The 26,411-nt window shown below is 41.6% G+C and overlaps 1 protein-coding gene across 10 annotated transcripts in view; it reads right to left on the bottom strand.

Moving 5' to 3' along the window:
* Pcm1 (pericentriolar material 1) overlaps positions 1-6,812 on the bottom strand; it is a 93,975-nt gene extending 87,163 nt beyond the window's left edge. For 9 of the 10 annotated variants that reach the window (XM_052162363.1, XM_052162366.1, XM_052162367.1 and 6 more), the window contains exon 1: positions 6,724-6,812. The gene's annotated coding sequence lies outside the window, so the exon portion shown is untranslated. Of the gene's footprint in view, positions 1-6,214; positions 6,234-6,723 lie in introns of those variants that run through there. The other variant, XM_052162364.1, reaches the window with a different exon arrangement.
* Positions 6,813-26,411: the final 19,599 nt, after the last annotated feature.

The following is a 26,411-nucleotide window of genomic DNA, read 5'->3' as shown; positions in this document are numbered from 1 at the left end:
GGTGGAGCGCTCGTAGTAAAGGTTAAGTTCATTGTTCCTCCAGGTATAGGGATTCCTGAATTAAACAGGTGACCCACCCAGCTGCCGGAGCAGTCAAGACGAAGACCTCCAAGAGAAGCTAGACAACTAACTTCCACCGGAACTCAGCCTGGAGTCTGGGGGGAAGGGTTTGCCCGAACTGTTAAAAGGTCTGGCGCCATTAAAGTTTACGGCTTTGATCAGTGAACATTGACTTGGCCGCACGTTCTTTTCGCCCCTCTTCCCTATGACCCCAAAATTCTCTCAACAGGTAACCCGGTTTACATGTGGCTGCGGGCAGCTACAACACCTCCCCATTTTTTTTTTGATACAGGATCTTATACTATAGCATAGTGATTCTCAACCTTTCTAATGCTGTGGCCCTTTAATATAGTTCCTCAAATGTTGCCACTTCATAGCTGTAATTTTGCTACTGTTGTAAGTCATAATGTAAAAATCTGATATACAGCATATCTGATATGTGACCTCTGTGAAAGGGTTTTTCAACCCTCAAAGGCTTTGCAAGCCACAGCCTGAGAACTGCCGCTATAGCCCACATTGACCCGAATCACACTATGTAGTTCAGGATAGCCTTAAATTCAGGCAATTCTCCTCCCACTGTCTACCAAGTGCTAGGATAACAAGTGTGTGCCACCAGATCAAGATTTGTTTTTAAATATACATATTTAGCAGGGTACAATGTGATTCTGATACATGTATACACTATATAATACTGAAGTTAGGTTAAACATTTCTATCTCCTAAAACATTATTTCACTTTTTCTTTAAATTTATTTGTTTATTTTATGTATATGAGTACACTGTAGTTGTCTTCAGACACACCAGAAGAGGGCATCAGATCACATTGCAAATGGTTGTGAGTCACCATGTGGCTGCTGGGAATTGAACTCACAACCTTCAGAAGAGCAATCAGTGCTCTTAACCACTGAGCCATCTCTCCAGAACCACATTATTTCACTTTTAAAATATACTTTTATTATTTTTATTGTGTGCAGGTACCCCCAGAGACCTCCCTGGAACTGGAGCTAAAGGTGGTTGTGAATCAAACATTCTGAAAATCTATCTCTGATACTCTGGACAAGGACTATGTGTTCTTAATCACTGAGTTCTCTCTCCAAGCCCTATCATTTCTTTATGGTATAAATTTGTTAGTTACTTATGAAGAATATTTTAACACTAGCAAAATTTGTTCAGTATATCTATACTTCATAAAAGAGCAAGAATGAGCCCAGGAATGAGTCAATCCCCCGACATATAAACTTGTTTGCTAAAACCTTTCCTTCCTACAATTACACTAAATCTATTACTTTCTTATAAGTACATACTCATTTCTAAGCAAAAATCAATTCATTTCATTCTGCTATTGTTACTAACCTCAAATCTCCATCTTCAGCGACATTCCAATCCACACCTATAGTTAACACCTCCTCCTATCAAACACTTCCAACAGAGGTTTTTTTTTTTTTTTTTTTTTAAAAGCCGGGCAGTGGTGGTGCATGCCTTTTTTAAAAAAAATATTTATTTATTATATGTAAGTACACTGTAGCTGTCTCCAGACCCCACCAGAAGAGGGTGTCAGATTTCATTACAGATGGTTGTGAGCCACCATGTGGTTGCTGGGATTTGAACTCAGGACCTTCGGAAGAGCAGTCAGTGCTCTTAACCGCTGAGCTCTCTCCAGCCCCCAACAGAGTCGCCCACCTGCTCCAAAACATTACTCTTCCATGTCAATAAACCTCAAATCCTTCTTAAAGCACCAATCCTATCAAATCACTTCTTTTTTTTTTAATTAGGAAGATCAAATTGTTGTTTATTATATAAATAAAGTTGTTATTTATATAATGATTTAGAAGAGTGTCTACTATAAAAGGAGAAAAGTGAAATCCCATGAAATAAAACACTATAGGATGCATGTGGCTAGATGCATTGAATCTGAAAAATATTATTGATAGTCTTCAAAGCCACTTCATTAGGCTGGTATTCAGAAGTACATTTTATTTTCTAGGTATAATTCCTTGTTATATGTTAAATGTGTTATACACATAAGCATACTGTTTACCTACAAACACCTTTTTAAGAAGATGCTCCTTTCCTACTCTTCTGGCTAACTGGGAAAAGATACTATTTGCAGACCATTGTTATTAACTAATCCTCAGCTTTTCGTCTTTTAAAAAGTACACATCAGAACTACTACCCACCTTGTGCATCATTTAGTTCAATCCTACCCGTGATAACAGTGACTCCTAGTTTTACCCTCCATTCCCTGCTTTTATGAACTGTGTGTGTGTGTGTGTGTGTGTGTGTGTGTGTGTGTGTGTGTGTGTGTATTTCTAAGAGTCTAGTCTCAATTCCAATGTCTATCTTCCTCATTCCAATAACTCTTTCACTCTGTACTGGTAATTTGTTCAAGGTTAAAACTTCCTCTCTGATCCTGATTCTTGGATTATATCACTGCCTAATTATGCTGACTCTGTTCTTGACCTTTCGGAATACTTCCAGTTCCCTCAATTATTTTTCTTTCTCTTCTCTTTTAATCTTTTGCATTCTTACCCCAAACTAAGTAACATATTACAAAAATGTCTTGTTAGCATCCTTGACTTTCCTATTTGCTCCTTCTGTTAACTCTAGAAAACCTTGTCTATTTTGCTCAATGGTGTATCCCCAAACCTTTGTCAATACATAGTACATTAAAAGCACTCAAATTTATAAAATTAATGTATTGCTATGCATTGCCTGTTAGCTTCATACAAAATTCCCTAACGTGACTGTTGCAGGATGTTTGTTCACACTGTGAACCCTAAGACTGTGTTATTTACTAGAAAACCCTGTTGCTAGTTGTAGTGTGGCTCAGCCCTTAGCACACACCTTTATTCCCAAACAATGAAGGTAAAGTTAGTTGCAGAAGGAATACCCATGCTTGAAAATTATATATAATTGAGTGGCAGACAAAATGACAAATCAGAGAAAGATGTGACAGAATAGGATATGCCCAACTGTCACCGAGAGAAAAAAAGAGAGGCTACTTAACAGAGTAGAGAGAGAAAGGAAGGAAAGTTTTATCGGGAAGTGTTTAACTAAAGCAGGTTAAAGAGAGAACAAGTCAAATACAGGTGAAGATAGATTAAGAGAAGGAGCCAGAAGATTAGAACAGATTGCTAGAGTTAGTTTGAGGCCAAGCAGTGTCTTGGAGACCACAATCACATCAGGAGGATAAAAGTTACTGTTATGTATCACTGTTGCTGGCTTTTCCACCACAGCTGATATATGTTTCTTTACAATGGGGCAATTCTCACCAAGAAAAACCCAAGATTTCCCATGTGAATTAAGTCAGTTACTCTTTTCATTCTTCTTATCCATCTTCCCTAATTTTTTTCCTTTTAGTAAAATTATTTTATAATAAGTGTAATTCGTTTTATCTCACAAAATGTCGGCCACAATGCAATTATTTAGCATTAAACACTCAAACTTCACATTTTCTAAGTTCCATTTTTTTCCTATTCTGTTTTGTTATAACCTTCCAGCATAAAAATCAAAAACAGAACTGCAATTGAGATATAAATCAACTACCAGTCTGTAGTTCTGCATAACAGTCTCACTTCTGATCCTCATAAGGGAGTTTAAATATTTGTTTGCTGTCACAGAAAGCAAGAATAAATTAAACAGTTTTAAAAACAGGATTCCTAGCAGGTCACGGTGGAGCACACCTGGAGTCCTCGTGCTTGGGAGATAGGCACAAATGAACCAGGGTCCTCCTCAACTACACTGAATGAGAGGCCAACCAGGGGTCTATGAGACCCTGTTTCAAACACAAGAGAGAGACTGGGCTAGCCCAGGCTTCATTCCCGGCACCCACATTTTGATCACAACCCTCTTTAACTCCAGTCCCAAGGAATCTGACACCCTCAGTTGAGTTCTGCTAGAACCAGGCAGAGATAATGTATATACATACATGCAGACAAAACACCCAAAAAAAAATGTGTATGATTTTTTTTTTTTCCAAGATTGGGTCTGGCTGTATCGGACAGGCTAGCCCCAAACTCCTGATCCTCCTGTCTCAGCTACCCAATTCCTGGGACTACAGGTATATGCCACTTGCCTGGCTTTTCTTAAAATTGCATGGGAGAAGTAAATTTAGATTCCTTCTGCAGATAGATGCATGCATGAATGCATACACACATATACACTAAAGATCAATTCCTTCTAAAACATTTCAAGCAAAATCTCTTCTATTCTCATCCTTTAGCCATTATATATCTTCATTTTTACACAGCATTTCATGTATCTAGGCTTCGCGAACTTGGCCAGCCAAGAATAACCTTGAAACCTCCTGCCTCTACTATCCCCAACGAGGGGATTTTACAAGCATTCACCATCATCCCTGTTTATCTGGTGTTGGAGAGCAAAGCCAGGGCAATAGTACACGACAGACAACTCTATCAAGTAAGCTAGCCTTAGCCATTTATCTTCCACAGTCCTTTACCACTTCTTTAATTTTAACTGGACTTAGGTTTTTTATTTTTTGGTTTTTCGAAACAGGGTTTCTCTGTGTAGCCCTGGCTTTCCTGGAATTCACTCTGTAGACCAGGCTGGCCTAGAACTCAGAAATCCACCTGCCTCTGCTTCCCAAGTGCTGGGACTAAAGGTGTGCACCACCACTGCCCAGCCACAAACTTCTTATGTGTCAAGGCACTACCTGTACTAATGTTCAAAATCATTTCAGATAAATAAATCAATGCCTGTCAGTTGTTGGTATAACAAATCTAAGATCATGAAAGAAATATAAAGCCTGATTAGAAAATGTGGAAGGCCATAAGTTGAGAGGAAATGGACGTGAGAAGAGAGGCTACCCAAATAGTTGTCATATGACAACTCAAACTCAAATGAGTTTTTATCCAGCTAGGAGTGGCGCAGCTCTTCCCTAACAAAGGATGAAGACACACCACAATGGCACCCCAAAAGGCAGCACACCCAGTGCTGCTTACTCAGTAGACCCTTCAACCCTGCACCAGTTTCTAGACACCATACCCCAAGTTCCCAACTTTAATACAAATGAAACTAACATACTAAGGTGTCAGCCTGTTTAGAAACAAAATTTCCCCATTTCAGAAATACCTTTCTTTTTTGGGGGGAGGGGGGATGGAGACAGGGTTTCTCTGTATAGCCCTGGCTGTCCTCGAACTCAGTCTATAGACCAGGCTGGCCTTGAGCTCAGAAATCCACCAGTCTCTGCCTCCCAAGTGCGCTGCCACCACCCGGCTCAGAAATACCTTTCTGTTCCACAGTTCAAAGCACTTATCTGCTTATTTAAAAAAAAAAAAGGTAAATTCTTATATTTTATACTTCGAAAACAAACACTAAACTTATGACCTAAATGTTTCAGATAATTAAAAATATGTAATTTATAAACAATTTTAAACTCAATCTACATTAACAAAGCCGTTTAGATACCCCAAATCTCTAAGATCCTTGCAAACAATTTGGTCACAACACCCACTTTGGAATATAATGAAAATAGCCCCCAATAAGCCAAGAACTTGTTACTCTCTATTTAAAAAACAAAAAGCCTTATGCATGAGAATTTTTTCCACTACATTTACCGAGATGTACCTTCAACTGCGAAATTCGGTATTAACGACGACTGCAGCCAGTGGCCCTGACCGGGAAGATGGGGGCGGTGAGGCAGAAGCAGGTGCAACCAGAAGCTCGGTCACACCGGCTCTAGTAACCAGAGAACACAGAAGGCGGGGCCTGGAAAGCGGTTATGGGGCGGGGGTGGTAGGGACACCCAGAAAGCCCGCTTCTTCTAAGCGCCAAAACACGATCTGTTTGTTCACACAATACCAATCCTAAAACCGCCATGAAATAAATAAATAAGTAAAAAGGTTCTGTTTGGTTTGGTTTGGTTTTTGGACAAGGCTGCCGCAGGAGCCGGAGAAAGTTGGTTCGGGCAGGCGCCCACCCAGGGGCCTAACACCTAATCCGTCACAGCAGTTCCTGCAAAATAAGCCAAGCTGCCGGATTCCCACCGGACACCACGTTTGTCCCCCGCAAGTCCCCGCCGCCCCTCGATCCTGGCTGGAAAGGAAACTGGATCTTCACGAAGGGGTGGAGAAGGGGCAGTGGGAGGAGCGCGGAGAAGGATTATTAAATTAACATTTTCTCAGTGAGAACCTACCAGCTGGAGTCAGGAACGCCTACCGGGGCCTTAATGCTCCAAGAGTCAAAGCGACAGCACAAACTCCCCGGCCGCAGACGCTCTGCACCCAGGAGGATTCGGGCCGCCGCCGGGGGCGCTTCCCGGGATGGAATTTGGCGGGTGGGCTGGGATGGAGGGCGGTCACGGCCGCCCAGGCCTGTTTCTTTCAGAACTCATCGCCCAAACTACAAGGCGGCTTCCCCTCCACCCTGAAGGGGACCGTCCTCGGGTCCACCGGAGCGGACGCCACGAGACCGTGGAGGCGCCGGCGCGACCCCAGACGCTCACCAGAGAGCTGGCGTCAGGCAGGGTCGGGAGGACCCGGTGTCAGCCTGAGGATGGGGGCTGGGGGCACAGGATCGCGCAGCCAAGGGACCTCAGCTACCCGGGCAGGCGTGGCCCCAGGCCGGCGCCCGCACGGCGCCCGCCATGCACCCCCCGGCTCTCCAGCCCGCGGTTGCCAAGGGCCGCAGTCCCGCGGGCATTACCTGTAAACGAAGCCGCCCCTCCTGCCAAGGGCGGGGTGGCGGTCGGCCCCTCCGGGAGCCGCCACCAGCAGCGGTTCTTCCTCGAAGACCGCGAGAGGGAGGCCCGCAAGTTCCCTCGACTGCCCAAAGCCCCAATGGCCGCCTTCTCTACATTTGCTAACTAGGCGCCAACCGCCGCAGCCACCGCCATCTTAGGACCTCATTGTGGTGGGAGAAGAGGGGGGCGGGGGAACTGCAGAGAAGGGAGGGGAGGGGGGCGCAACGCTCCGCGAGACGAGCGCCGTCTCCTCGGCAACGGCCGCGCGGGGGCGAGAACTCGCCCGGGCTGGAGCCGCAGTGCGAACTCCGGGAGTGCAGGACCGAAGTCACGTGACGCACGGGAGTCCGTGGAGTCGCTTACGGCCCTCTAGTCAGGAACGGATTTACTCAAACGAACTACCTGAGAACTACACATCCCAGAATGCCCACTCAATCGGGTAGCGAAAGGATACGGAACTACAAATCCCAGTATGCTATGCGCCTTCCAGACGGCTCCGCTGTGTTAAGGCTTGAGGCCTGTCCGGATTTTTATTAAGTGTATTAGTTCACTGTGAGCATCCGGGCGCTTCCTAAAATTCCGTGGAGGCCTGAACTTCCAGAGGGAGACGGAAGGACTGGGAACCCTCGGCTCTCTCTTGTAGTGCATTTTTACTCACATTCCTGTCACGAAGGCTAACTGACGAGCCTTTTACAATCTAACCCCTAATTTGAACAAGGAGATTAAACCAGTTTGTCATGTGTGGTTAGCCGGTGGAAGAATCATAAATAATTGTCAATCATTATTGCCAGTCGGAACATTGTCCCGCTGCTTTGTTGGTAGAAACAAGTGGTTGTAAACAGTTTAATCTCATGAACTTTTCTCTGAACTGATGGTCTTTGAAATCCTGTTTAACTCGTATTCTTGCTAACAGCTGTATTAAGGTTAGTAAATAGATAAATAGTGGCTTTAAAATAACACAAAGCAAACCTTTTTTTAAGTTGCAAGGCTTTCAATAGGCCAGGCTCCAAAGTTAAACTACCTGTCTATTTTAGTCGCATGCATACACATTCTGTTTTTAGACAGTTTGTAATTATGGAATGGGGTTTTTAAATGTAAAATAATGTAATTGGGAAAGAATAGGCTTCTGTGTTTCCACAATAAATTGTTCCCCACAACTATCAACAAATTGTTTACAAAACAAATTAGTATGACTCTCTCCGAGCACCACAGTTTATATAAACAAACTCTTCCAGCCCACAGCTATTTACTACTGTGTCCATATCCTTCTGTATATTTTATTTTATTTCTGAAGCAACATCTCTTGTATCTCGGGCTGGCCTCAACTCTCTCGGACTTCAGATCCTCAGATCCTCAGATCCTTCTGCCTCTGGAATGCTGAGGTACATTGCTGGAGATCCAAACCCAGGGTGTCATGCGTGCTAGGCAAATGTTTTGTCAACTGTGCTCTATATCCAGCCTGGTAGTGGATATTGAACCTAGCGCTTTTCGACCCGCTAGGCAAGCACTCTACCACTGACCTATATCTTTAGGCCTCTCTTTATTTTTCATTTGGATCTGTGTCTCACTAAGTTGCTTACACAGACCTTGAACTGACTGTGTGTGTGTGTGTGTGTGTGTGTGTGTGTGTGTGTGTGTGTTTAAGAGGATGTGATTCTCCCATCCTGGGAGAAATGGAGGGTGGATCTCGGAGGACCTATGAAAAGGAGTTGAGATACCTGTGAATATGATCAAAATACATGGCAGGAAACTCACAAAGAATTAATAAAAAAAAAATACTGTATTTTTTAAACTTTCCTCAAACTAAAAATACCAGCATCACTGATCTTTGTAATGAAATGGGGGGGGGGGGGGTTACTGAGAAGCTGTAAAATTATCCTGACTTCCAAAAATTTAGCTTGTATATATAAAGACGTACAATACCTCAAGGAAAGCAATCAGTTTCGTATTAATAATACCTGATTATCCCAAAATAAATGATTTAGGCAGACAGTGCTTTAGTAATTGGGGCAGGGAAAGTAGGGATATATTATCTCAAAAAAAAAAAAAAAATAGTAGCCCTAGGATTTATATGGAGGATGAATGTGAAGCATCTGTCTGTAAAAATGTAGGAAACAAAGAGTCTTATTATTAAGATATACTTGGGAACTGATTTTCAATATTTGACATTTAGGAGAAATATCAAACGCACTTGTTGAAATATTCAGGAGTATAAACGGCAGGCTGATCGGAAGGAGATGGGATATGCCAGGAATGCATAGTACATTCAGAATTAGCAACGGCCAGCCCAGAGACCAAGCTGGTTGAAGCAGAGATTCACGTGGGGTGAGGCACAGGGGAGGTTGGACAAGGTAAGACCGAGCAACAGGTTGGGTCTGAAGTATAGAAAGTCTTAACCACCAATCTGAAGAGATCGGGACTTTGTTCTCCAGGGAATGTGTGAACTCGAAACTTAAGGGCTCTTTAGAAAGTCGTTTGGATGGTGTTTTTGCTGAGGCAAACACGTGAAGGAAAGGTCCTTTCTTTTCAACTACTTCTGGTGGGTGGTGGGCTACAAGAAAGGTTAATGCGTTTAAGAGTCACCATTGAAAACAGGATTAAATTAAAGTTACACAAAGGGACCTTGGGAGAAGGGTGGCTGTTTGGTTGTTTCGGCCTTACACACCCTAGGCACGTGCAATTCTACAACTATGTCCCCAACTCTTGTTCTTCTTTCCTTTTCTCCTCCTTTTTTCTCTGTCAGGCTGGCCTCAAACTTATGACTGTCCTGTTCCTACCCTTTGTGTGTCAGGGAATTATCGACATCGCCTTCTAGACTGAACATGAAGACTTAGAGTTTAACATGGTGGCTGTGATTAGCACAAACCAGGCAGAGAAGAAAAGTGGGGTAACAAGAAAAGGCGGTGTCTGGTTTGGTGTTAGGGAGTAACTAAATGTATGCAATTCAGTTTCCATTAAAAAAACTAGTCATGATGATGGGTAAAATGCTACTTGTTAGACTCCTGTCAGCAAGCATAACAGAGTATTATTAATAATGTCAGGAATAGGGTCTCAAGTTGGGCCAGTTGTTGGTTGGCCATTCCCTCGGTCTCTGCTCCATCCCCCGTTCCTGCATTTCTTATAGGCAGGATAAATATCGGGTTGAAAGTTTCGTGGGTGGGTTGGAGTCTCTTCCGCTCCACTGAGGTTCCTGCCTGCCTACAAGAGGTAGCCTCTTCAGGTTTCATATGTCCAATGTTCTGAGTTACAACTAAGGTCACCTCCATTGATTCTTGTGCCGTTCCTCTCTTCCTGGAAATGCCCCCTACCTCCTCACCCCTGTCAGTTGCAGAGTTCCATTCATTCTGATGGCCATCTGGCCATTTCTCCTGTCCCTTCCCACACCTGATTCTGAGCTTCCCCATTCCCCTCCCTATCCCTTCTCCCTCCAAGTTTCCTCCCTTAGAGTTTAACATGGTGGCCGTGGTTAGCACAAATCAGGCAGAGAAGAAAAGTGGGTAACAAGAAAAGGTGGTGTCTGGTTTGGTGTTAGGGAGTAACTAAATGTATGCAATTCAGTTTCCATTAAAAAAACTAGTCATGATGATGGGTAAAATACTACTTGTTAGACTCCTGCCAGCAAGCATAACAGAGTATTATTAATAATGTCAGGAATAGGGTCTCAAGTTGGGCCTCCATTCGTCTCTATGACTAGAATGGTTGTCTTCTGAAAAGATCCACCCAGAAGATGACTCAGACAGAGGCAGACACCCACAGCCAAACAGTGGATGGACCTTGGGGTCTCTTAAGTAAGAATAAGAGGAAGGATTGCAGGCTCCAAAGTAGCTAGGAGCTCCACAGGAAGATCAACAGAGTCAACTAGCCCCTTGGGGATCTCAGAGTTTGAACCACCAACCAAAGAACACCCCTGGGATGGATCTAGGACTCCTCGCTCCAATGTAGCAGATGTGCAGCTTGGTCTTCCTGTGGATCCTGAACAACTGGAAGAGGGGCTATCCCAAAAGCTATTGCCTGTATTTGGGATATGTTCTTCTAGCTGGGCTGCCTTGTCTGGCCTCAGTGGGAGAGGAAGCACCTAGCCTCACAGAGACTTGAAGTGCCAGGGAAGAGGACATCCACCTACTCAGAGGAGAAGGGGGAGATGAAAGAAGGACTGAGGGAGGGGTGAGCAGAAGGGGGCAGTGAGTGAGATGTGAAGTGAATAAGTAAAAAATAAAATTATATTTTAAAAAACGCTACTTGTTTCTGTTTCTTGATATATAGTAGGACACTGGTTATGTGATACTTACAATATAACATTTTGTGTTTATGTTGTTTGTATTTTAAAATATATTTTGCATGTTTACTAATAACAGATTGTGTCTATAACTGAAAACTTGCCCTTATACTTCTGTACATATTCTCAATGCCTTTTAGATTTCATTTATTTTGGTGCTCCTTAATTTATTTTTGTTTTTGTCTGAAAACAAACAATTTTCTGCAATAGCTAGATTTACCTGCAGATGGTGATAGAACGTAAAGGAAATGTCTTCAGAATCCAATAGCCAACTATAACAGATGCTTATTGTCATATTACTTGATTTTTTTAGATACAGCATAAAAAATTATATAAAATATATGTAGTAAGCTAAAAATAATAAGAACCTGTAAGGATTCATTAAAAAAAAATACAAATAATTGATTTACTGTGTTTAGAAACTCCCCATTCTTTACTACAAAATCACTTCACTTTTCAACCATAAATATCATTCTGAATTAGCTATTATCATTTTCACTGTTCATATATAATATTGTATGTTCGTGAGTAAATATTATTTTGTTTTTTATTTTCAAATTTGATAAAAAAAAATGGTATCACAGTGAACGTATTCTTTTTCTGACTTGCTTTGGTCATTAGCCATTATCTTTCTGAGATTTATCCATGTTGATATATGTGCAGGCAAAGCCTAAGTAGAATGTAAAAGTAATTTTGAAATATACTTTAAAGCTATAACTCAGTTTAAATTAGCTTAGTGGATAACTCGATGGAAGAAGAAACTGGTCATGCCAAGTAAGATGCCCACTGAAGACCTCTAACCTAGTTCCTACGCTTTTGTTCCTCTTATGTCCTAGCTCTGATTTAATCTAGCTCCAAATTTCTTCATTATGGCACCATTGACAGACAGGACTTAATGATTCTTGATGTTTGTTTTCCATTTGTTTGTTTGTAACTGTGTGTATGCGTGCAGCTCAGAGGGCAACTTTCTGGGTGTCCGTTTTCTCCTTCCACCACGCGGCTTCTAAGGAAAGAATTCGGCTTTCAGGCTGGGAAACAGGGTTTTTATAGACTAAGCTATCTTGCTGGCCTGACTGGTGAGTGTGTGTGTGAGTGTGCATGTGTACGAGTGAAATTATTTTTTATTCTCCTGTTGCTTGTTGTCTGTAAGTTTTACTGCCTCAGTCTGCTAACCTAGGCCTAGGCCTGGAAGCTTCTAGCTGTCCTACAATCTAAACTAGGCCTAGAATTGTTTTCAGCCCCCGAGACTTCCTGTTGAGTAGGCTCACCCTCTCTACCTCTTTCTGACCTCTGGCTGGCTAGTTAACTCAGTTGTTCTTACTCAAAACTCCTCTCCACATGGACTGATTCGAACTGCCTTCTTCTGAACTGCTCTGCTTGGCCTCAAACGAACTCTGGCCGTCGGTTCTAATCGTCTGGCTCCTTCTGATTCTCTGGCTGGTGCTGTCTTCACCTGGGACTAGCTTGATCTTTCTCTGCAACCTGTCTCTGTAAAACTCTCCTGGTTAAACTGTCTCCTTCCTTTATCTCTCTCTGCACCCCCCCCCCCTCAAGTAGCTTCCCTTTCCTCTCTCCTTGTGAGAGTTGAATGTATCTTATTCTGTCAAATCTTTCTCTGATGCGTCACCTTGTCTGCCACTCAATTAGACATCGTTTTCCAACATTGGATACTCCCTCTACAAACATTAGCTTTACCTTCATTGTTTGAGATTAAAGGTGTATATTAATGGCATGCCTACATTTCAGCCAGAGAGATTAAAGTATGTGCTAAGGGCTGAGCCACACAACTAGAACTTTTTTTTTTCAGTAAATAATACAACCTCAGGATTCACAATGTGATCAAATATCCTGCAACATGTGTTTGTGTGTGTTGTTATTTTGTGTTAGGAGTAGGGGTGACTGTTCTTTTTATTGTAGAATATTTAGCAGCACTGCTTGGTGTCTACTCACAAAACACCTAAAACAGCTATATTCCCAGTGATGGAAACCAAAGGTTCTTCTGACTTTGACTACCAAGTAACCCCCAGATCCTCCAGAGCAGAGAAAGAGAGAAGAAAATGACTCCTAGCTGAGAAGCACTGACTCATCTTTGCTCAGAGAAAATCGAATTATGATTTTGTGTATCTCTTTTCATGAAAAACTGCTAACATATATAATTGAATCGATTATGTGATTATATCTGCTAATTCGATCTGATGCACATGTATAATTAATGTTTCAAAACCTTTGATAGCCTTCTCTGGTTCCCTTCTATCATATTACTAAGGCATCTCCCATTACTGCACGGTTAGGACTCTTCATCACCAAACTCAAAAAAATCTAACTGCTGTTCTCAAAATGGAATATTAAGTTACTTACCCACTTATTCATAACACTTTATTTCTTCTCTCATCTGCTCTCAGCCTTTTTATACCTTGTTAGACAAAAGTTCTTTATAAAATTACTTCACAGTTACACAAAGGGGGAGTTACAAAAGGATGTCAATATAAAGGTCAAAGCAGTGTTTCACTCCATAAGCTCATTATAAGTTTAAAGCATCACGTGGCCTTGCTTTGTCACAATGCACACCTATGGCTTCATCTTTGGACCTGATCTAGAATGAATGTTTTTCCTTGATCAAAGATTTGTCCCAAGTCTATTTTTTTTCTTAGCGTAATTTATGAAAGCTCATTGTATTTCTTATTATGCAGCCTTTACTTATTATTCTATGAGGAGGGGGCACATTCTATTCCTGATTCTAACTTTATTACATCTTTCTGGCAAAACAACCAAAACTATCTCCTTAAAGATTTTTTTCCTAAAATTACTTTAATCAAATCAGGAATGCTATAAAGTCATTAATTCATCTAAACTGCATTAGTTCATGAAAGTTCATCTTCATGTTAAGCAATCCTGGGACAACGTTTCTATGCTGCCCCTCTCCAGAATGTGCCCACCACAGCCATGCAATATCAGGGGCCATCACAAGGAAACTCACTTGCTTGCAAAGCCTTTCCTAGATGACTTCTGTCAGTAGCCTCTGTTTTTTTTTTTTTCCAGAGAGTTCTAGTTATTGGTAAAGTCACTTAAGTACAAACTTAACCTTTTGAAATGAGAACTCCATTTTGTTTTCCAGAGTCTGTGGATCCCTGACTTGTCTGGAACTCACTATGTAGACCAGGGTGGCCTTGAACTCACAGAAATACCTCTGCCTCTGCCTCCTTAGTGCTGAGATTAAAGGCTTGCACCACCATGACCAGTCACAAATTTATGTGTGTGTGTGTGTGTGTGTGTGTGTGTACATCTATTGCACAAAGTCCAAGAACTCCTTTTAGAGTCAAGCTGCTACATTTTTGCTTGTCTGTGCCAGTCTTTAATTGGATCTGTTATTTTTCTAGTGTGTCTCCAACAAATCTAATATATTTTTACTCCAGATGTCAGTGTTTCCAGATGTTCCAGATATTGGTAAAGCCACTTAAGAGCAAACACAAACCTTTTGAAATGAGAACTTCATTTTGTTTTGGAACAGAGTCTATTTATCCTTGATCTGTCTACACTTCATTATGAAGACCAGGCTGGCTTTGAACTCACAGAGACAAGGCCAGGTTCCATTATGCACCCTTAGCTGTCCTATAACTCAATCTGTAGACCAGGCTGGCCTCGAACTTACAGAGACCCACCTACTTCTGCCTCCTGAGTGCTGGAATCAAAGGAATGAATGAGTTACCACAACCTGGCCACAAACTTCTATTTTAATAAAGCAGGTGTGTCATTATTGAGTAGCATAAAAGCATATCCCATGTGTTCTCTCCCATCTTCTTTGTTTCTTCAGCCCTTCTCTGGCCCGTACCTGCTCCTGCCTCTCTGCCTCTGTGTCTCTTTCTCTCACATACAAACATATGAACACATACATAGACATTAAAAAATAAAGAAGACCATAAGATAGTGGTTTCCAAATGAAGGCTGTTTGGGCCCTGGGGGGCTCACTTGACAACATCTGGGTTCCTTATGGTTGGCACAGCAAGGAAGGGTGGGGCAGAAGACGTTACTAGCAGCCAGGAGAGATGCTTGAACTGCCATGAGGCATCCTGCCACACCCAAGACAACCACCACAGAAGAACCAGCAGCCAAAACTGGTTTAAACCCCAACTATCAATAATAACAAGATTAAGAATGCTTAATGGTGAGGCTGAAGAGATGGCTCAGTGGTTAAGAGCACTGACATACTCTTCTGGAGGTCCTGAGTTAAAAGCCCAGCAACCATATGATGGTTCACAACCATCTGTAATGATATCCAACACCTCTTCTGGTGTGTCTGAAGACAGCTACAGTGTACTTACATCTAATAAATAAATAAATCTTTAAAGAAAAAAGAATGCTTAATGGACAATAAAACATAAAGCAGCTACAAAGCAGTTTGGGCTTGTTTGGTTTTCTTCTTTTGGACCATTTCCTAACATGTGGCAAGTGCAGAAGTATTTGATAACCCTTTATTATTATTATTATTATTATTATTATTATTAAAAGCATATTTTAGAATGTGGTTTGACCTACCATGTGTCCTTGTTTTCCTTTCTCACCACAGAATTTTTACACCTGAAAGCCGAATTTCTTTTTATGTGTTCTGTGCTTTAAAAAAAAATCTGGTTTTTATTAAAATTTAACCTTTACTTGATGGGGAAAAATAGTGGCATTTGGTCTTTGGAGGAGAAAGATGGTGCTGTCTGGAAGCATAGTATAGACACTATTCCAAGGTCTGTTGTACAGAGAAAGGAAAACAAACATGTTCCGTGGTTGAAGCTTTTCTTTTTCTGCTTTTGTAAGAAAAAAATAGAATGAGAAAAGATGTTTAAATGTTTCCCTGTTGATAGTTAATACACTCTAGGTTGTATAATCAGAGGTAAAAGGAAACGCTCAAAAAAGTGAGAAACTAGAGTACCAAGAAATCATTTCATTGTAGCTTGACTAGAACACTGGAGAGGACACGGCCTTTATGGGACGTGAAGTTACATTTCTTGGAAAGCTGGTAAACGTTTATTATTATTATTATTATTAATCTTTTACAGATTATTTATTATTTTATTATTTAATCTTGTACAGGCTTACAAGGAGAACAAGGAATCTCAATCTCTCTCTCTCTCTCTCTCTCTCTCTCTCTCTCTCTCTCTCTCTCTCTTTCTCAATCTCCCTGAGACTGGGATGTTGAAGGTCCTAAATCTGGCCAAGTAAACTAAACTGACTCTCCATCAAGCCTCAGGGATCACCGCTCCTGCCTCTGCAGTGCCAGTATTACGACTGCATGTCACCACACCCCAATGTTTTTTTTGGTTTTTGTTTTTTTTTTTTTTAATGTGCCTGCACTTGGCTCTATTTTGTTTTCCTAACATATACTTGGGTTTTGGGGTTCACATTGAGGTACTTTGTGCTTGTAGGACAAGCACTTTGTGGACAGAATCATCTCTCCAGTCCTGGTCTCATTCCATATCATGCCTGCTTTCATTTGTTTTTTTTTTCCTGATTATGTCTTATTCCTTCCAATGCCCCTGGTAGCCTTAAATGAAGATGCTTTCCAGATCATCTAAATTCTCTTAGTAATAAAATAAGAAGGGCAAAGCGTGAGCAGTGACAAGGGCAGGAACTGCAGCTGAGGAGAAAGGAGTTTGACGTTGGATTACATACAGTATTTTCCCAGTCTTAGTTTCTACCTTGAAAGTCATCCTTGATTTTTTGTGGTTTTTGAATCTTCTTCTTAAAAAGCACTTGTATTCTTTGTTTGTTTTTATTTTGTTTGCTTCATTCAGTAGTAAAGAATAATAAAATTCTGTAAGTTGCAAGAAAATGAGCTGGATCATTTTCTTGCATGAGATGGATGATCTTTACCATCATGCTAAGTAAAACGAGCCAGACTCGAACTACCAGATCTTCAAGTTTCTACTCCTAAATGAAATGTATATCGCAAACCCTATACAGCAGAGTGTATAGAGAGGAGTCCATGATGTGGGGCGGGGGACTTAAAAGGAGGAGGCGGCAAGAGAGAAATGGAGGAAAATAGAAAGAAAAATGTTGCTCTTTTTTTCCTCACACACAGACTTTAGATACACACCCATGACCTGAAAGTGGAAAAGAGACGCTGTGGGAGGAAGAACGGGGACAACAGGAAGCAGAAGGGGAGACGGAGAAGGGAGGGGAGATGGGTACAAGCAAAATACCATGAAAATATTACATTGAAACTCATAATCTGCTGTGCTAACTAAAACCAATCAGCAGAATTTTAAAAAGAGAATCATATATTGCGGAGGTGCGCTAAAGATAGACGATCAGTCGGGTTACCTGTGTCTGCTTGATGATGCGGCCAGAGCAGACCTGCCACTGCGGTAGTTGGAGCCGGCAGGAGATGGACAGCCTGAAACAAAACCTTCACACAGGGATTTGCTCAAATATCACATACCAGGCGGGCCTCTAGTTCAGCAGGCGCACTGCAGGGCCGGGCGGGTTCGGATGACGGCTGCCCGGAGTCTGATGTGTACAATGAGGAGTTCTCTGGGTGAGGTATTCTGAAAAGAGAAGAATCTTCACTCATCTGTCTCTGCTAATCTGACCCATCCCAGGGGCAGAGAAATGTGGTCTTGAAGGGGCTGTGTCTTCTACCTAATGAAAATGTTTTTGGACCAGAGAAAAACAGTGAATCTGACCATTTCTTAAAAAGAAATCCCCCCCCCCGCCCCCCACGATTATCCAATGCCCTCTGTTCTCCAAGTCTCCTTGTTTGAATTTTTAAGAGTCACAGCCCACAATGAACAGGTTTTCTAGGTAAAATACCTCAACAAGTTAGAAAGCAATTCTCTCTTTTCTATATTAATGTGTGTAAATATATATCAATGTTATAGATAAATATTTAATATTAATATTAAATATTAATATAAAATATATAACCAATGTTATATGTGTGATATATTGATATATTGTTAATGTCTATATTAATGTCTATATATTTCATACAGTCCTTGAAAGAAAGTATTGAGTCAATTAGTCCAGAGACTGTCTAAGGGGGCCATATAAATTCAGCTTCTATGAAAGGTGAACTTTAATGATCTCACAGTTTTGTTCAGTGAAGCTTGTTTTAAAACCCATGTAATAGGACTCAGCCATAGCACTGAACACCTTCAATACCAGCACTTGAGAGAAATAGACAATGGATCTCTGTGAGTTTGAAGCCAGCCTGGTTAACATCCTGAGTTCCAGGGCAGCCAGGGCTACATAATGAGATCCTGTCTCAAACAACAACAACAACAACAACAAGATGCTTTGTCAGGGCTGGAGTTGCTCATCAGATGAGATCACTGGCTGCACTTCCGGAAGACCCAGGCTTGATTCCCAGCGCCTATATGGTAGCTCATAAGCTTCTGTAAGTAAAGTCCCAGGAAATCCTGCACCTTCTTCTGCTCTCTGTGGGCACTAAACACACATGTGGTGCACAAAAATACATTCAGACAAAACATCCACGTATAAAATAAATAAAATTAAAAAGCAGCAAAAACCCATTAGGCTTTGGGCCTGAAGAGACAGCTCGGTTGGTAGAGGGCTTGCTGGGAATGCATTAAGTGTGGCATTGAGAGTCTGCAATCCTAGCATCCTGGGAAGTGAAGGCATGGAGGCAGGAGGATCCGGAGTTCCAGGCTAGCCTGAGCTACATGTGGAACTATTAATACACAGACACTCATGTGTTCAGATATGAATCCTGACCATCCTGTTTCTGGTCCACTGCTTCAACACTGGGACCAACCTGCTCCTCTTATTTCATTCAAAAAAAAAAAAGATTTATTTATTTTATGTACATGAGTGTTCTGTTCTCATGCACACCATAGGTCACAATCTTGACTTTTTTTTTTTTTTTTTTTTTTTTTTTTGGTGAGGTAAGGTGGGAAGTGGACCCAAAGTCTTGTGCCACGCTTTATAGCCTTAAGAATTCAGTTATACTACCAACTTCCTCCCTCCCTATTCTCCCCTTTCCTCTCTCCATGATCCCCTCCTCCCAATATATAGGGAGTAAGTACCCTAGGCCAGCCTTGAACCTGCAATCTTCCTGCCTCAGCCTCCTGCGTGCTGATAGTACAAACCACTGCACTCAGGGTTTCTGCCTAGCTGCTTGTATTATGAACGCTAATTACGTTCAGTTTGCTGGAGTGTCTCCTCGAAGCGTCTGGGGTTCCCTGAGTTGGTTCTGATTGGTAAATAAAGATGCCAACAGCCAATAGATGGGCAAGGCAGCCAGGGGTGGGAGGGATTTGAGGGGGGGTGGGACCTGGAGGAGAGAAAAGGAGAGAATGTTTGGAGAATGTGAAACAAAAGAGAGACTCGGGGACACCAGAGATAAGTGCAGGACAGAGAGGTGTAGCCATTGAAGGAGCTGGGAGAGCACGGCCCAGAGGGCTGCCCAACTAGGTCCAGGGCAGCCAAGATGGAACACAGAATTATCGGCGAGAGTTAGTGGAGGTTAGGCAGTGGCCCAGCTATTGAGCTGATTAAGGTTCATTAAAATATAAAGTATTTGTGTGCTTCATTCGGGAACCTAGACCATTGGGGTGGGTAGCAAACTCGCTGCTAGAATTTTCATAAAATGTATTTCAACATTTCTGATCTTTAAAAAAAAATTATTTATTTATTTATTTGCTTTACATACAGATCCCAGCTTCCCCTCCCTCTCCCCCCCCCCCACTTCCTTCCCTCCACCTCCCTTTCCTTTGTCCAAAATTCCCAGGAACTTCTAAGGGTGGCCCTGGCTAAGACTCCTAGAAATAGGATATATGGAATCTGAAATGGTCACCTCTTGTAACCAGGCAAGACTTTTAATGGATGGAGGGGGACACCAACCTAGCCACAAAACCTTTGACCCATAATTTGTCCTGCCTATAAGATGTGCAGGGATAAAGATGGAGCAGAAATTGAAAGAATAGTTGAGACCCATGCCATGAGAGAGAGCTCACCTCTGATCTTTTAGGACCATTCTTCCGTTCTTCCACACTATTCTGCCTTCCCCCACCTAACTGCCCGCCGCCCCGCCCCCCCCCCCCCCCCGACTCCCGCAAATCAAATTTCTAGAAATTGCAGTTTGGAGCATGCCTCCACAAGATATTGACCCTACATTTTATGGCTTGTTAGCCTTTTCTTTTAGGACAGTGTTTTTTAACCAAGTCCTTGACAGCATAACCTAGTTTTCACAGTGAATTTGAGGATCACAAATTCAGAGCCAGATGGTCTTTGAGTTCTGGCTCCACATCTCAAGTGACCTTGGGCAAGTCACTTAAACTTCTGTGCCTATTTCCCCCACTGAAATGGAGACAGTTGATAGCCTACTAGGATGTTGAAGACTGAGTTAATGCAGCTTTAACTAAAAGTTTTGGTAGCGGGTAGATAGCCCACTACTGGTAAAGCAGGTTCTCAGTATGTGCTACACCTTAAGTTTAATCCTCGGTATCACCAAAAGGCAAAGAAAAACCTGTTCTTACTGGATTTGGCATGTAGAACTACAGTGAAGGTGGTAGTTCTTTTTTTTTTTTTTAAAGATTTATCTATTATTTATATGTAGGTACACTGTAGCTCTCTTCAGATACCAGAAGAGAGTGTAAGATCTTTTTAAGGATGGTTGTGAGCCACCATGTAGGTGCCGGGATTTGAACTTATGACCTCTAGAAGAGGAGTCAGTGCTCTTAACCACTGAGCCATCTCTCCAGCCCAAACATGATAGTTCTTGTTGTTACTATTGTGCCCCCTGCAGACCACCTGCGACAATAGAGCTTATCAATTATTATTTTGAATGTGGAGAAAGCAAGAAAGATACAAGAAAGATACATTTAAAAATATTAACTTCACCACAGTGGTTATTATCACATTAGCTTTAAAATTCCATGCTTTCCTTTCAACACCAGCGGTTAGAATTCTCTACTATTTGAAATATCATAAATTTCACTCCTCCTGTAAGCGTAAATCGCTTCAGCCTAAATGTCATTGCTTTATTATTATTGAATCATCAGGACTAACTTTTCTATAAGAACTTCCAAATTTTCTCAAAGAAAAGTCAATCATCAGAAAGTATTTAGTGGGAAGGTCAAATACAGGCAAAGCTTTCTGCTCGGTAACTAATCGAGGACGGAAGGAAAACACTACATTTTACCGGAATCTGAGTTGAGAAATCGGGTAAGAGAACAAATGGCAAACAACTGCTTGAGTTACATCAGAAGGAAGAGAAATGATCACCTGGTTTCCAGTCTGAGATTGTTACCCAACGAGATTAGCAGAACTGAAAAAGTTGCCTTTTACACACAAGAAGCTGTTGCAGAGGTTTTTAAAAGCAAAAAGAACAGCTAGTGGGAGCACAGCTAAAGCTTCCAGGAAGGGTCACCATCTTACACATCAGAGGACGCTGTTGCTAATGGATAGTCCCATAACCATGTACGCATGGGCTGATGGGAATTTAGGGTGGTATCCAAAAAAAATGTGAAGTTGGGAGGACGCAACATGCTGTGGAGGACGTGGGGAAGCTTGAAGAGGAATGAGAATTAGATATGGTCATATCTCATGTTTTCATGTCTGAAGTTCTCAAGAACAAAGACATATAATAAAAAAATCAAATAAACTGTTGGTTCCATCTTGTCCAACATAAGCCTGTAGTGGTATTCTCATACCTTAAAAAAAAATGCAGCTTCTGTCCCTGTCTTAGCTGAAATGACACTTTAGTTTCCTTCTTTGCAGGTGGCAGTTTATTAACTTTACCTCTGTAAGGCAAAGCTTCAGATGCACTTGGCTTTTAGGATGAAGTACAGACTCCTCTGGGTGAACACAACTGTAAAAGGCTGGCATAAAGATTTGTAATCCAATAAAATGTCCAGCAAGGAGGGAAAATTGAAAATATGAGAGTGTCCCTTCCCCCCACAGCATTTAACTGTGACCCTCCGGGCTGGCAAACCCCCTCCCTAGGTGTTATCTCCGGCCTATTCAAGCTGCGGCTTTCCTGGCCTACAGCCTTCACCCTTCCCTGGAGTTATCTCCGGCCCTAGTTCCTTGGGAACAATACAGCCGATTTCACCAAAGCACAGCTCCACCCGGAGACCAACAGAAAACTGCAGGACTGAAAGCAGACAACCCGCCGAGAAGAAGATCTATGAACTCTCGGCCATTTGGGGGGCAGGGTGGTTTTTCCTAAGATTATAAATATTGGCTTAATGATAGTAAAGTCGGTCTCTATGGGCAACTGTCCTCTTGACTCATTTCTCTTTCGCCCCCTTCCCGTTAACCTCAGAATTCTCTTCCAGGTATTCCGGTTCGTATGTGGCCGCTGGCGGCAGCATGAGAGTATTGGGGCTTGCCCTCCATTTATTTTTTTTTGTATTCCTTCCATGTTAAGCTGATTTCCTCACGTTGTTTCTGGATTAAAGCCAGAGTCAACTTGGCCTGTGGTCTAATCAAATAATGGGGGAAAGCGTCTGTCATTCTGACTGCTGCAGTTAGAAGTTGCTGTGTGGACTGAGCCTGGCTGAGCACTGATTCATCTTGACTTGAGGTAAGTTATTATCTGTACTCCTGACTGGACTGTAATAATGGTGACGTTTTCTTTTTCATGGCAGCGAATGACAGACAGCAGGACTCAAAAAGTAACCACTGGCTTTTGAGAAAGATTGGGATGACAGAAAGGCAGAGCTTCGACTTGGGGGAGAAATTTAGAATTTAATTAACTTTAAGTCTCTTTGTGTTCTGAATGAGTTAGATGGGACTTCACAATAGAGCTTTCCATTTCAGCGTACAGAATTAACAGAATAGAGTAAGACTGGCCAAAGCAAAACATGGCAAGACGTATCTCAGGGCTATTGGCAGGGAAATAGACACAGAGGCTAGATATCTGCTCAGTTCTAGTGTTTTTAAGACTTATAATAAATGTAAAATATATTACAAATATAAAATAATTATAAATATATATTATCTTGGAACTGAATGATCAAAGGCAGGGTAGAAATCCCTGATCGAGATTAAAATGATATAACATTCTGCGGTTGGACTCGGCTGCACTGACCATCCAGTCTTCATTATTCATGGTAGTAAACCATCCTTATCCAGCACATCTAGTTTATCATCCTGTTCCTTATCATTCATTATGATTAGGTGTATTTCTTTGATAGCATTTTTGCTTTAGGTATTTTGAATTGGGAATCATTATACTTTATAGTTATTATAAATGTATCCATTTAAATTATTTTCAAATATCTGCTCTCAGACAGGCTGTCTCATTCAATATAAATTATTTTAAGGAGGTGGGGGATGCAGCTCAGTGGTAGAATATGGCCCCTCGTGAGTCGGGCTCTTGTTAGTGCCCTAGGTTTTCATTATCCTTTCATCAGTGGTTGGACATTTGGGCTGCTTCCATTTCCTAGATACCATGAATAGAACAGCAATGACCATGGTGAACTCATATCTTAACAGCAGAATATAGCGTTTTCTGGGTACCTGATCCAGAGTGATATAGCTTATGATAATAGATCTTATGGTAGATCTATTTCTAGCTCATTGAGGAACCTTTACATTGATTTCCATAGTGGCTGGATCAGTTATACTCCTACCTGAAATGATACTTTTAGGCTACTTTATTAGGTTCTTTACCTACCACCCTTCTTCACCCCAATCCTTTCCAACCTCCCCCCAAACCTAGCTGGCAAAAGAGAAGGGCTTGAGGGAAAGGAGAACAGATCTCTTTAGACTGCTTCCTGATGAGTAGTGGCATCAAGTTCCTTGGAGGAAAACCAATCTTCCATCATCAGGATATCTACAACCAGAAATGGGCAGTCATCCAGCAAACAAAAGGGACTGGCAAACCGCAGCGGAGGAGACCAGCAGCTGCTGCAGCTTCTTGGAGCTAGGGCATTTTTATACCCTCTCAAGAGTTCCCAGAATTCCAAACATAAAATATCTTCAGCTGTCAGAATCACACCCCTGCCAGACCACAAGACGAATCCTAGTTAGCTGCTGTGGACAATCTAAAGCATCCCACATCTGGGATTAAAACAAAAACATATTTGTATAACATTAATGTTTTGGGGGGGGAGGTTGGGTTTTTTGTTGTTGTTGTTGTTGTTTTGTTTTTTTCGAAACAGGGTTTCTCTGTATAGCTCTGGCTATCCTGGAACTCACTCTGTAGACCAGGCTGGCCTCGAACTCAGAAATCCGCCTGCCTCTGCCTCCCAAGTGCTGGGATTAAAAGCGTGCGCCACCACGGCCTGGCTCATTAACGGGTTTTTAAAGAAACCAAAATTCCCATTCCAACCGCCAGCTGTGGATAAGTGTTTCTCTTTCCTGATAGCCATGTTAGCATTGTTGCTGCTGTTTCCTTCTTCTTTAACTTGGCCATGCTGACTGGGATAAAATGAAACCTCAAGCCAGTGAGGTGGTGGCGCACGCCTTTAATCGCAGCACTTGGGAAGCAGAGGCAGGCAGATTGAGGCCAGCCTGGTCTACAGAGTGAGTTCCAGGATAGCCAGGGCTATACAGAGAAACCCTGTCTTGAAAAAAACAAAAACAAACAAACAAACAAAAAAGATGAAACCTCAAAGTAGTTTTAATTTGTCTAACCCTAACAACCAAGCGTGTTGAACATTAAAACAAAAATGTTTCTCTACATGTACAGCTGTTGAGAATTCAATGCTTTTAAGATCGCCAAATAAAGTGTTGGGTATTAAATTGAGATTTTTTTTTTATCCTTTGCTATGTTTAAAAATTAAACAAATAAATATATTCTGTTGAAATAAAAAATGTTCCTCATCTAGATTTATATTTCACCTTTGAGAACTCTGTTCAGTTTCATGTTTCTTTTAAGTTGGGTTGTTTGTTTTTTCCTTGATATTTTGATTTTTGAGTTCTTTGTATACTCTTGATAGTTATCCTCTGTCAGATGTGTAGCTGGTGAAGATTTCCCCCTTTCTGTAGATGGCCTTTTTTACTCAAATGATCATGTTCTCTGCCATGGCCTTTTAGTTTCATGAGGCCATATTTATCAATTTTGGATCCTAATTCCTTCACTTCTGGGATCCTACTCAGAAAGTTATTTCCTGTGCCAATGACCTCTTTGAGATTCAGGGTATCAGATCTTACGCTGCGGTCCTTGATCCGTTTGGAATTGAGTTTTGTTCAGGGTGAGAGATAAGGATTCAACCTTATTCCTCTACACTTACCTCTCCAGTTCGACTAAGACCATTTTTTGTTTGTTTGTTTGTTTGTTGTTTTTTAAGATGGTGCCTTTTTCTCATATATGTGTTGTTGGCCTCGGAGTTATCAAAACTCAGGTGTCTGCAGGAAACTGGGCCTGTATGTGGGTCCTCAAATCTATTCCATTGATCAATGCCATTAACATTCTAGAACCACTTTTTATTGATGCCCAGAGATCCAAGACCTTCCTTATTTGTAGATGTGCACTTGAATAACTGTTTAAAAGTAAAATCACCATGCCCAAATTTTGCTATTCATTGGAATCACCTGGAAGTCTTCAACACAGTCTAGTGGCTCACATCAGTAGTATTAGTTTAGTAGGAGGATAGCCCCAAGTTCAAGGTTAGCCTGGGAAGCAGAGGGATCCCAGACCCTTCTGGGCTCTAGAAAGAGTCTTGTCTAAATAAATACAAAACAACAACAAACAAAACAGAATTCTAAAGTTCTACTACTACTACCTATAAACATAGAATTTAGTCTTTGGATATTGAGGTGTCCCATCCTGTGTCATATCTGTGTCGTCATCTGCATGTATCCCACCCTCCCTGCAGGTTCCAGTGAGTAATGCAATTTATGAACCATTTATATTGCTACAAAAAGGTAGATGAAGTAATTGGGTAAAAAGGATTAGCAGTCATATGTTCTATCAATAAATACTTTTACTCCAGCAGGAATTATGTATAAAAACTAAAACTGTGCAAACATTTTTTGTCATTAGCTTTTAAAGTTTATGAAAAACTCAGCATTGCGACAGCATCCAGAAGTTATTGAGTGTGAGCTAATGTTTTCAACAGGAGTCACGCCTTCAGGATTGATTTAAAGAGCTTGAGGTATAGCTTAGCAAGAGAGAACTTGCCTAGAGTACACAAGGCTCCTGGGGTTTGATCTTCAGCCCTCAAGAGGCAACGGTGAGGAACGGAAGCCAGGCATTCTATGTAGAAGCAGGAGGATCTTGAACTTGATGCCAGCATGTCCTGCATAATGAGACTTTGGAGAAGAAGGGAAAGATGGGGAGAGAAGGGAGAAGGGGAGAGGAGAGAGAAGGGAAGTGAGAGGAAGAAAAAACAGCAGCTGTAGCATTAGCCTTCTCCCACAAATTTAATAAAGCAGGACTAAAGATCTTACTCTGTTATGACTTCTTGCCTGCAT

The sequence above is a fragment of the Apodemus sylvaticus genome, chromosome 18 (assembly GCF_947179515.1).
Source record: "Apodemus sylvaticus chromosome 18, mApoSyl1.1, whole genome shotgun sequence".
NCBI classification, from domain to species: domain Eukaryota; kingdom Metazoa; phylum Chordata; class Mammalia; order Rodentia; family Muridae; genus Apodemus; species Apodemus sylvaticus.
Note: the sequence above shows the minus strand (reverse complement) of the source record. Positions and strands in the feature narration are given on the sequence as shown.